A 10575-nucleotide genomic window follows, 5' to 3' on the forward strand; every position below is an offset into this window, starting at 1 on the left:
TCTGTATAAGCTTGTGGCTCTGCACCATTTCTTTTCAGGGTTGTTATGAGGCATTCTTGCATAAGAACTTCATCATAATCTTTTGGCCTTTTCTACTTTGTTTTGCATAGAACTGACAGAGGCGACTCCATTTTGATTCTGATGACTCAGACATTTCTTTCCCTGTGACAAGTAACTGACTCTAACCAGTCATAATTTAGGACTGGTGGACACAGCAAATTACTTTAATGAGCAAACTGTTGTAAGACAAAGATGCCATCTGTCTGAGGGAGCCGTCTATCATCCTTAATAGGAATATTTATTCAAATGAGCAAAGTGGGTTTCTTTTTCTGTACAGAACCAATTTGCAGAAATTCCTCAAATGAGCAGTAGAGCTTACAGCTTCCTGGTCCTGCTGATCCAAGTTAGAGTTCTCTGGAGCAAACATTTGAACTATGAAACTAAGTACTCAGAACCTTGTGTGTGTGGCCTACACTATAATGTACCCAAGCTAATCCCTCGAATGTATTATTGCCTTAAGATCATTTACCACATAGAAAGCAGGTAATGGTTTTCAGATATATGATTTTCTTCTACTGCATCAGAATCATTCTTTCTTAAGAATGATGCTATCTTCTTACTGATCTGTTAATGTTTCTTTTTCCATTTCCTTGCAAAATGAATACTGGTTTTTCAACTAGAGTTAAAAGAGATTTTGTCCGGGTTTAGATCTCTGGATACATATAACTTCCAGAGGAAATAGCTTCCTGGCCAGGGCTTCCTCAATCTGTTTGCCTTCACATCTAGTGAAAATTCCTCAATCTCTGGGATCCAAAACAATTTCTTCTGACTTTGACTTTTTTTTTATAACCTATTTCCTCAAGAAAATAGGCTGGGAGAAATTCTATGTCTTAAAATCTCTTAGAAAAGCAAACAATGTGACAACTCTGCTTCAAGTGCAACTAATAAAACTCCCAATGTCAGAATTCCTTTGTGTTGTTACATTTGCTAGGTCATTCAGATAATACCAAAGTATTTTTGACAATGAGAATTCAGTGACAGAATTTGAAATGTATTTAAAAAAAAAATCCGGGCATGAATTAAAACAAAGAAATGGAATACTAAATTTGACTCATTAAATATTAAAAGCATTTTTTTTAAATTTCCCTTACTCCTCCCAAAGAACTTTTCTAAGTTAGTAAGGCAGATTACGAGCCAGACACATAGTGGGTAAACTATATGAAGAGCATGACCACAGGGTGCATAGAAGTGTAAGTAGAAATACTTTACCACGTCAACATGCAAAAACCCCAACACGCAAAATCTGGGAAGCGCCTAGGATTTTGCTAGATATCTCCTGGCAGTCTTAAAAATTATGTTGCAGGGGTTGGGGATTTAGCTCAGTGGTAGAGCGCTTGCCTAGGAAGCACAAGGCCCTGGGTTCGGTCCCCAGTTCTGAAAAAAAGAACCAAAAAAAATTATGTTGCAAAACTCTATCATTGATCACAGAATATAGAAGAGATATGAAAAGAATGTACGGTTTCATTAAGTCTTAACAGTTTTGATGATAAAACAGGAAGATACTAAATAATTTCGGGGGACAAAGAAATAAAAAACCCAAATGGAAGACCTAGGATGCTATTGACGCCTTCAATGGCAACGGCCACTTGTGGGGGGAGACAAGGGGGACTCCCCAGACAGCAAGCACTTAGGTACGATGTGATGAACCCATCCTTAGCCATCTCCAGTGACTTCACTGAGGTTTTCCTGGTGCTGAGGATACAGCCCAGAACGACGTGCACATTCCAAGCAAGTCGTCCACCACCAAGCCATTACCTCAGCCCACTATTTCTAATAGAAAAATGCAGACAGGGCTGAACATCGACTCAAACCCTCAAGCAGTTTTGTAAAACGGAAGAACCGCTCGCATATGAATATCAGACCCTAACATCAGAATGTCAGCTGATTATAAGTACACATTCCTCTGGAGGCCGTAAGCAGCATGCCTCTTTATGCCACAGGCCTCATGGGCTCTACATCCCTTTTATTAATGTTGTAATAGTCTTGTCAAGGCTTCAATATGGACTTTGTCACCCTGTCAATTTTATTTGGATTACAATTCAAAGTTTCCCCCACTAGTCATTTTCATAAGACGTATTGCATTGAGCTTTAGGGACATTAATATGCATTTTCTCCCACCTACACGTCACCAAAAACAATGTACTGAGAAACAAATATGTCCTGTAATGTTAGATATATTAAAAAAGCCAAGAGGGATCCTGCAGGGGGAAAACCCTAACTGATTAGAGAAAGAGCCATAGTTTGCAAGTTCTATATCGCGCCGTGGTTTATTAGAAAACGTGAGGTTTAAATGTGGGGGCTTGAATTATAGGAAACTCGCCCATCTTCCCCTTAAAGACACAGCAAAGTGTTAAATAGGTTTCATGCCTATCTTCTGACAGAAGAGCTATTCTAAAATTTGACCTAACAAAAGAAGGAAAGTCTGATAAATGCTAAAACATGGATGGACCTTAAGGGCTACCCATGAAGTGAGAAGAGAAACACTTCCCTTGGGTTATGGAGGTAAGAAGAGTTATAAAGTGATGATTACTCATGTCCAGGCACAAAAAGGATGACAACTTGAGGTTGGAGAGAAAGCTCAAGGATTGAGAATGCCTTTGCAGAGGACTTGAATTCACTGTCCAGTATCCATGTCATGAAGCTCATAGTTGCCTAAAGGGGTAAAAGTCCAGACCCAGGACACATCTACACTAGCATTCTTCACACACACACACACACACACACACACACACACACACACGCACACGCACACGCACACGCACACGCACACGCACACGCACACGCACACACGCACACTCACCAGTGGTAGCTAAATTGATGGAAGCAGAGAATAGATTAGTGGTTGCCAGTATCCAGGGACCATGATTAGGGGAAGCTGTTGTTCACAGGTAGAGAGTTATGTTTTATAACATTAAGTAATCTTTGGTAATTGTGTGGATAAAAGAATTGAAAATCTTACCATTACCAAAGTGCCTCTAAAAATAGCTGAGATGGTTAGTTTTATATCATGTATTTGTTTTTTAGCCACAGTAAAAGGAGGGGATGCCCTTCTTGGGCCTCTGTGACTTTAGCACCAAGGATCTTCATTATATACCTGCACACAAAAATTTAAAAATGTAAAACTCATCACTGATAGTTTGCACTCAGCAAGGTTACTGTTGTATTTTCTTAAAATGGCTACTTGGTGTATGAGCCTTGTAATTCCATTTTCAGGAGTGTACTTGTAGAATCAGGTTCATGATGTGTTAAACTGAATCCTCACTAAATTTACAGATGTCCTTTTTTTTTTTTACAAAAAAAAAATCTGATACAATGAGCTATTCACAAGTTTAATTTATGACATTAGAAATAAGAGTTAAGTAGCCTGAAAGACTCTGTTTAAGTATGACAATTTTATTGTTAGGGGGAAAAAAACCCCTGAACATTTTAACTGAAGATGCTAAACATACAGGAAAATTAAGTGAGTTCATATCATTCAAAAGAATGTGTAAGGCTCTAAAATCTTCCCTAAAAGTGACAAGCCTTTTTTAATACGTTAAAAATAATTCGGATTGTCTTCTGACTTAAAACTGATGGAAGCTTACCAAATAAGGTAAAAGTGTGAACGAAAACTTAGCTGCCCCTCTCAGTGGTCTGTGAAGGAAAACTGTCTGTAGGAAACATAAGGAAACGCAATGTTCTGCTGTAACTCTGGCCTACATATACACTCAACAGCAGTGACTCGAGAGGTTAAGGCAGGAAGATCACAAGCCTGAGGCACCAGGGTGTCTCAAGCCCAGAAGGGTTGCTCAGAGGTAGTGCTCTCATCTAGCACGTAGCACATCCTGGGTCTAATCATCACTCCCGAAAGAATTGTAGGCTGTATGTGCTGTGACTAACCTTCTCTCTGTCACCAAACTCTACGCAGGCTTCTCTGAATCTCTCTCTCGACTAGGCCTGAGCTTGACCCATTCAGACAAGCACCGTCATGGTCTCCACAAGGCTGCATTGTCAGGAAGACTCCGGCCTTACTTTAAAAACAAAACAAACGTGCCTAAGAAAACCCAAGGCTGCCAAAGGAATTTACGGAAGATATAAGGAACTGTCCCAGTACACCCTTGTCCCAGCACCTGGACAAGGAGGAGAGCCAGAATTCATCAGTTATTACACTCAGAGGGCCTCCACTCCCATCTTCCTCCTGTGACTTGGACGGTCTCAACTCTGCTCATTTGACTCTGCTCACCGGCACTTTTTAAAAGGGCCAGTGACCCCTGTTTTATAGAGGCTGGATTCAATTCATGCCGGCCTCTTTTGCCCATGGCAATGATTAAAATGGTTCTTGTCATTTTAATCACTGTCTAGCTGTGTCCGTCTTTCGAAAAGGTAAAGAACGAAATGGGAATTCTGTTGTGGCAAGTTGATAGTTTAGCCACCAAATCAGGGACCCTCATCATACAGTAGAAATAGGATTCAATTCAGGGGGCTTCTCGGAGTTATGTCTAAACATGGTATGTTGTTCTTACTATTTCATTTATACTGGGCCTGGCTCAGTAAGTTTTATCCCAAGACTCTTTACTCAGTTTTTTATTGTTCAACTGACACCCCAACAGGCCGTTGTTAGGTTCTGGGGTGTGTCTGAGGCTGTAGGGCCAAGACTATTTCAAAGTAGCTTAATTCTCTCACTTCTCTGAAGTAAAGTAATAATTTTGCTCAGGTGCAAAAGCAGTTTGAACAGACCCTGGCTCTGGCTCTTAAAGATTTTTCCCACAATCAAAAATAGATTTTTCTTCCCTTCTTAAATCATTTGCAAAGCACCCCGCTTAGCAACATGTGCGTTTAATAATTTGGGGAGAAGATAACAAGGATGACCTGGTGTGATGCCATTTTAACAAGGCAGCATTTCTGAGTAAGCGCTGAGCTTTCGTGCACACGAGGTACATTTTTTAAGTGAGTCGGGAATCACAAATTGATCAACCTCTGTGTGTTGATTGCTGTGTTAATATTATTGACAATTTAAAAGAAGAACAGAAGGCTAGGGCAGACTTCAAAGAGTTTCTAACTGCCTCGTTGGAATATGGAATGCTTCTGAGTCGACAAGGCCTGTCTCGGTAATGTGCTACAGCTACTCCTGCATCAGCTTGGGGGCACCAGGTCACTCTGTAGGGGGAGACGGAAGGAAATGAGAGGCAAGCTATAAAAACGAAATTGCTTCCAAAGCAATCCTGTGACCAATGGTCAGACAGAGTATTTCAAGTAGTGACTGGAGAAACATATACGAAATTATATCTCCTTACTAACCACAGGCTTTGATCCAACTGTCGGCTCAGTGAAGAATTTTCAGATTAATAGAGACACATCGCTGCCCTCTTTGCAGGACTGAAAATACAGAGAGATGAGTCCCAGATTGTGTTGATGATCCAACTCTGACCCACATTCTGAAGCAATCTGCCCCCAAACAATCAAGACTTAGCCACTGAATGGCAGCTTCTCCTAGTTTTTAACCCCAGCATCTAACTTAGGGCCAACCAAAGAAGCCAAATATTCTCACAAATATATCCTGCAGGACTGGCCATATTCACCTCCAGCTTCTCTTTGCTAACATCCCACAATCAAAGCAGACACAACTTACAGATAAAATCAATACTACCTCCTTTACCCATTCCCAGAAACTCTTGGAGTCTTGAGTAGGGGATGGTGGCAGCTCTTACTACAGGAAGGGCCAAAGACATTGGCTTTAAAACTTTTTAGATTTGCTTATGTGTTTGGTTATTTTTCCTGCATATAAGTCTGTGCATGGTGCCTACAGAGGTCAGAAGATGTCAAATCTCCTGGAAGTGGAGTTATGGATGGTCATGAGCCATCAAGTGGTTGATGGGATCTAACCTGGGTCTTCTGTAAGAACATCAAATGCCCTTAACCCCGAGGAATCTTACCAGCCTGACATTGCCTTTCAATGTTCTTATTTAATGGTCTTTTACTCTATGTTTGATCACAGGGGAGCCCTAAATACATCTGTACTGCCTGGTTCTAAAAGCCAGTCTTCAGCTGACTATACTACCAAGGAGAGTCTGGTGCCTTGGCACTTCTGTGTGGTCTAAAAATCACAATGACATCTGAACTTGGCGTCTGATGTGCTCAGTGTCTCAGCTATTTAACTCTGGATGAACACACTTTGTTTTTGATTCTCGACTGTGTGACTTCCTTGCTGGAACCAGGCCATTCTTGCTGTCTTTCGAAGTTCTGTTTTGCTTTGGGCTATATGAGACTATTCGTCATGAGAACGGACATCACAGGTCACATGCAGTCACAGACTCTGTATGCCCAGACATCTCAAATATTTGAATTTATAGATCTTACTAGACAGGCATCTGCTTGGACAAACTCTGCTTCGTCTCCCTACCTGAATCAGTTTCTTCTTCAGCCCTGGCATTTCTTTGGAGAGCCTGGCTTGACCCAAAAAGCACTGAGCGCTTTTTTGCCTGTAGGGTTAGGGTTAAGGGTGTAGGTGATCATGTTTGAGGGAGGTGGTTTGCAGAGGATCTCATATCCACAAGTAGCTGTCCCTAGCTCTAAATCTCCCAAAGGAAGACATACCGGTGTTTCGTGTTCTAATTCTTGTACCAGTCTCTCAAATGGCATTACTTTTTACCCAGGATGATTTGGGCTTTCTCTCACCATTCTTGGGGAACAATTGACTTGAATGAAATTGCTCACCTGGAAGGGCTTCTAGAAAGAAAAAAAGAGAAAAGGATGCTTTTCCAGTCTAGTGGGCAACATTTCTTCATTGGTATGAAGAGGGTATGAAGAGGCCTCTACACAAAACTCCAAATCATAAATTGCTTCACCAGAAAACTCTTTGACAGAGATAATGGGGAGTTATGAAGAGGTGAACTAGACATTTGTATGATAAATTCTCCCCTTCCTGGTTCTCCAGTCTCTCCTGCCCTCTGATCTCTTTCCTTCTGTTCCACCATGTACTTTACCACAGATCCTTTTCCTCTTGCCAAAGTTAACAAAGAGTCCTGACATATACTACATTTGTCTGAAGACCCACCCAAGACAAGTGTAGAATGACAGAGAGAAAGACAGAGACACACAGAGAGAGACAGAGAGACAGAGACAGAGAGACAGAGACAGAGAGACAGAGAGACAGAGACAGAGAGACAGAGAGACAGAGACAGAGAGACAGAGAGACAGAGACAGAGAGACAGAGAGACAGAGAATCTTTAGACTCAAGAGCTATGATTAAAACTTTCTCCAAATCCACTCCAAACCACCCACAATTCATAGAGAAAATAAAATATTTACTTGACTTGTACACTGTGGGTGGCAGAATTTCACAAAAGCCACCTAGAAAGACTATGGAGATCCCTCCTCGGACAATAAGTTTGGCAGCCTGAGAAATAAGCTCAAAAAGGGTCAGAGTCTCAAAGTAGCCATGTCCGAAGCAACTGCAGAAAAGCATACAGAGCCATACTTGACGTTATGTCAAGAGAAAAATAACGAAACAATAGTGAACTTCAGCACAGCATAGAAAATACCTCCAGCCATATTTGAAAGCTAAAGATGAGCTCCTCTCATAGCAGACTCTTCTCTCGGCTCGCAGAATAGCTAAATCATAGCAGACATGAGAGGATGGAACAGCCTCTTAGCACTACAGCACCTAGCAGAAGAATTTGAAGTGTTCTAGAATGAAAAACAAGAAACACAATGGAAGATAAATGTGGGGCCTGACAGGTTACTCATTACCAGGACCATGTCAATCAATCCCTATGGACAAAGACGCTTTTAGTGTCATAAACCAGTAGGACATCAGAAAAATGATTGCGTTGTCTTTCAAGAGAAAAGCCAGGAGGAAGGAAATTCCCACCATTCGGATCCATGGCGGAGAACCAAGGAGTTCTAACGCACCCACTCATCCTTGAACACCCCCCATGACGAAGGGGAAGCTCAGATGCTTGGTCTCCTTAGTTCTGCAGAGTGACTGCTACTCTCCCTCTCTTAGGTTTCACCTCACTGCCAATCTACCTCATAGGTTATAGGCATTTCACATATTTTACTTTTTTTTCTCTACGCCTCATCCCTTTCTGACTTAGGAACATTTCTTTGTCCCTGATAACATCCCTAATGGTTGCAAAGAAGAAGACTTAGTAATAAGAACACAATATGAAATGCACGGTAGGAAGGTTCCAGAGGAGTAGTTATTAATAGCTATGGCATTTCTGTGCTAGACACAGCTGTGCCTTCCCAATCTTTCAGATGCATCTGAGATATGGATCATCACAGTGGATCCACAGGCACTTGAACGGCTAAAGATTCCATTGGCATTAGAAAAAGGATGATATGACAGAACCGAATAGCCCAAGTGGAGCCTAAAATAAACACTGTTACTCTCAAAGACTGCCCCCCAGGTCTTTTGAAACCCGGAGCAAGGGAACAACCCTAGTTTAGAATTGAAGTGTTTCTATCCAAAGATCTGGCCTTATAGACCTGGAAGTGTACATTTTTGATCTCGGCACTCAGGAGGCCCAGGCAGATGATATCTGTAAGCTTAAAACCAACCTGGTCTCCATAGTGAATTCCAGGCCACCTAGAGCTCCATAACGAGACAGATAAAACAAATAACAGCAATCTACCCAAAGAAACAAACAAACAAAAGATCTAGCCTGGAATGCTTGTACACTTCTGATACCCCAGCATTTGGGAGGCAAAGACAGGAGGGTCAGGGGTTCGAGGTTATCCTCTGCCACATAGTGAGTTTGAGTTTAAGGCCATATTAGCTACATGAGAGCTTATGTCAAGTATTAAGGTCATGACTATGAGACTGACCTAGTAAAAATCAGTCATATTGCCAACGTGTGTATGAACTCAAAGCCAACAGTAGCATCTACCTTAGTTATCCCAGCCTCAGCCCAACACTGTATTTTGAAATCGTATGCAACTATACCACTAAACCATGGCTTCCTTTCTGGAGGGGGTCTGAGTACCTTGGGATGAACTTTAGACTTCTCCCTCTGGCAGACAGGGCTGGCTATTTCTCCCTGCATTATTTCAGACAACCTTCTTCCTTGTTTATTTCTCTTCCATGACAGCAGCCTGCCGTGTATTCTCCACAAACCTTTGTTGTCTTTGTTATTACCGTTGCAGAAACTTTCTCATTCTCGTTCTCAATGTATCAGACACATCTCTGTTTCTCCTCAGCCAAGCCTCCCCTGACGGGTGTCTTTAAAGATGACACTTCCAGGTGTTCTTCAGCTCAGTGTATGTATTTTCCTCCACCTTGGGTTTAGAAAAACTGCATCTTCTCCATGGTCTCATTTCAGGGCCGGCAAGCATTTTCTGGGGAGGACGGTCCGTGTACAGCATGCTTGTGGTTTGTGGTCCATATGGTGTCACATCACTCAGTTGTGCCATTGCAGACATAAACAAAGGGAAGCAGACTGTTCTGCTACGTTCTAAACGAGCCCGTCTGAGGGCAGCAGGCCCCATCTGGCTGGAGATTCCCTTTCTGCTACAATAGAGTCCTCTCCAGGAACAATTTTCCCAGTAGTTATCCCACTTCCAAGTGGTCAGCGTTAAATGCATGTGCACATACGCCATTCTAAATGAACTCAACAGGGTGTGTGTGTGTGTGTGTGTGTGTGTGTGTGTGTGTGTGTGTGTGTGTGTGTATGTGTATGTCTGTGTGTGTGTGTGTTAGTTATATAACAATAATAATTAAAGAAGACGCCATATATTTGTGAGAGGGGGTATATAGGAAGAGGTGCAGGGTGGAAATAATGTGAATATAGTATGCATATATGAAATTCTCGAAGTAATTAAAAATTAAGGTTTTTTTAAAAGATTTATTTATTTATTTTATGTATGTGAGTACACTGTAGCTATCTTCAGACACACCAGAAGAGGGCACCGGATCCCATTACAGATGGTTGTAAACCACCATGTGGTTGCTGGGAATGAACTCAGGACCTCTGGAAGAGCAGTCAGTGCTCTTAACCACTGAGCCATCTCTCCAGCCCAAAATTTAAGTTTTTAATTAGCAATAATCGCGCCTCAGATAAACCCCATTGGCTACAACACTGCCACTGCACAAAGCTTAAAATTTTAAAACAAACATCTATTTTAAATTAAAAAAAAAATAAAAACTGTTTTCCAAAAGAGGGTTTGAAAATATGGCCACTCCATTACAACAAACAAATGGATAAAACAATTTTTTAAAATATTTTTTAAGTTTAAAGGATTAAAAAAAAAGATAGAAAAGCTGTTGTGACCCTTAACTCGTATTGAAGTTTATCTATGTGAATTTTTTTCTGTGGAATTTGACTTTGTTACTTCTGTAGTTCTGTCCCTTGCTTATCAAGCTGAATGCTTATTTCATCCAATACAGTGTTTCATTATGAGAGGATCAAGGCCCACAAGCAGCTTTTTGTCACACAGGAGTTTAGCTGGATTTGTGCAGGGTATTTTTTTTTATCTGACATATTGGTGCTTTTACTCTCCTTGAGAAATCCTTTTCCTTCTAGAGGTCATGTTGAA

The 10575-nt window shown here is 41.3% G+C and overlaps 1 pseudogene; it reads right to left on the bottom strand.

Moving 5' to 3' along the window:
• Positions 1-10058: 10058 nt before the first annotated feature.
• LOC120102559 (U4 spliceosomal RNA) lies at positions 10059-10136 on the bottom strand (annotated as a pseudogene).
• Positions 10137-10575: the final 439 nt, after the last annotated feature.

This window comes from Rattus norvegicus, chromosome 4 (assembly GCF_036323735.1).
Source record: "Rattus norvegicus strain BN/NHsdMcwi chromosome 4, GRCr8, whole genome shotgun sequence".
NCBI lineage: Eukaryota > Metazoa > Chordata > Mammalia > Rodentia > Muridae > Rattus > Rattus norvegicus.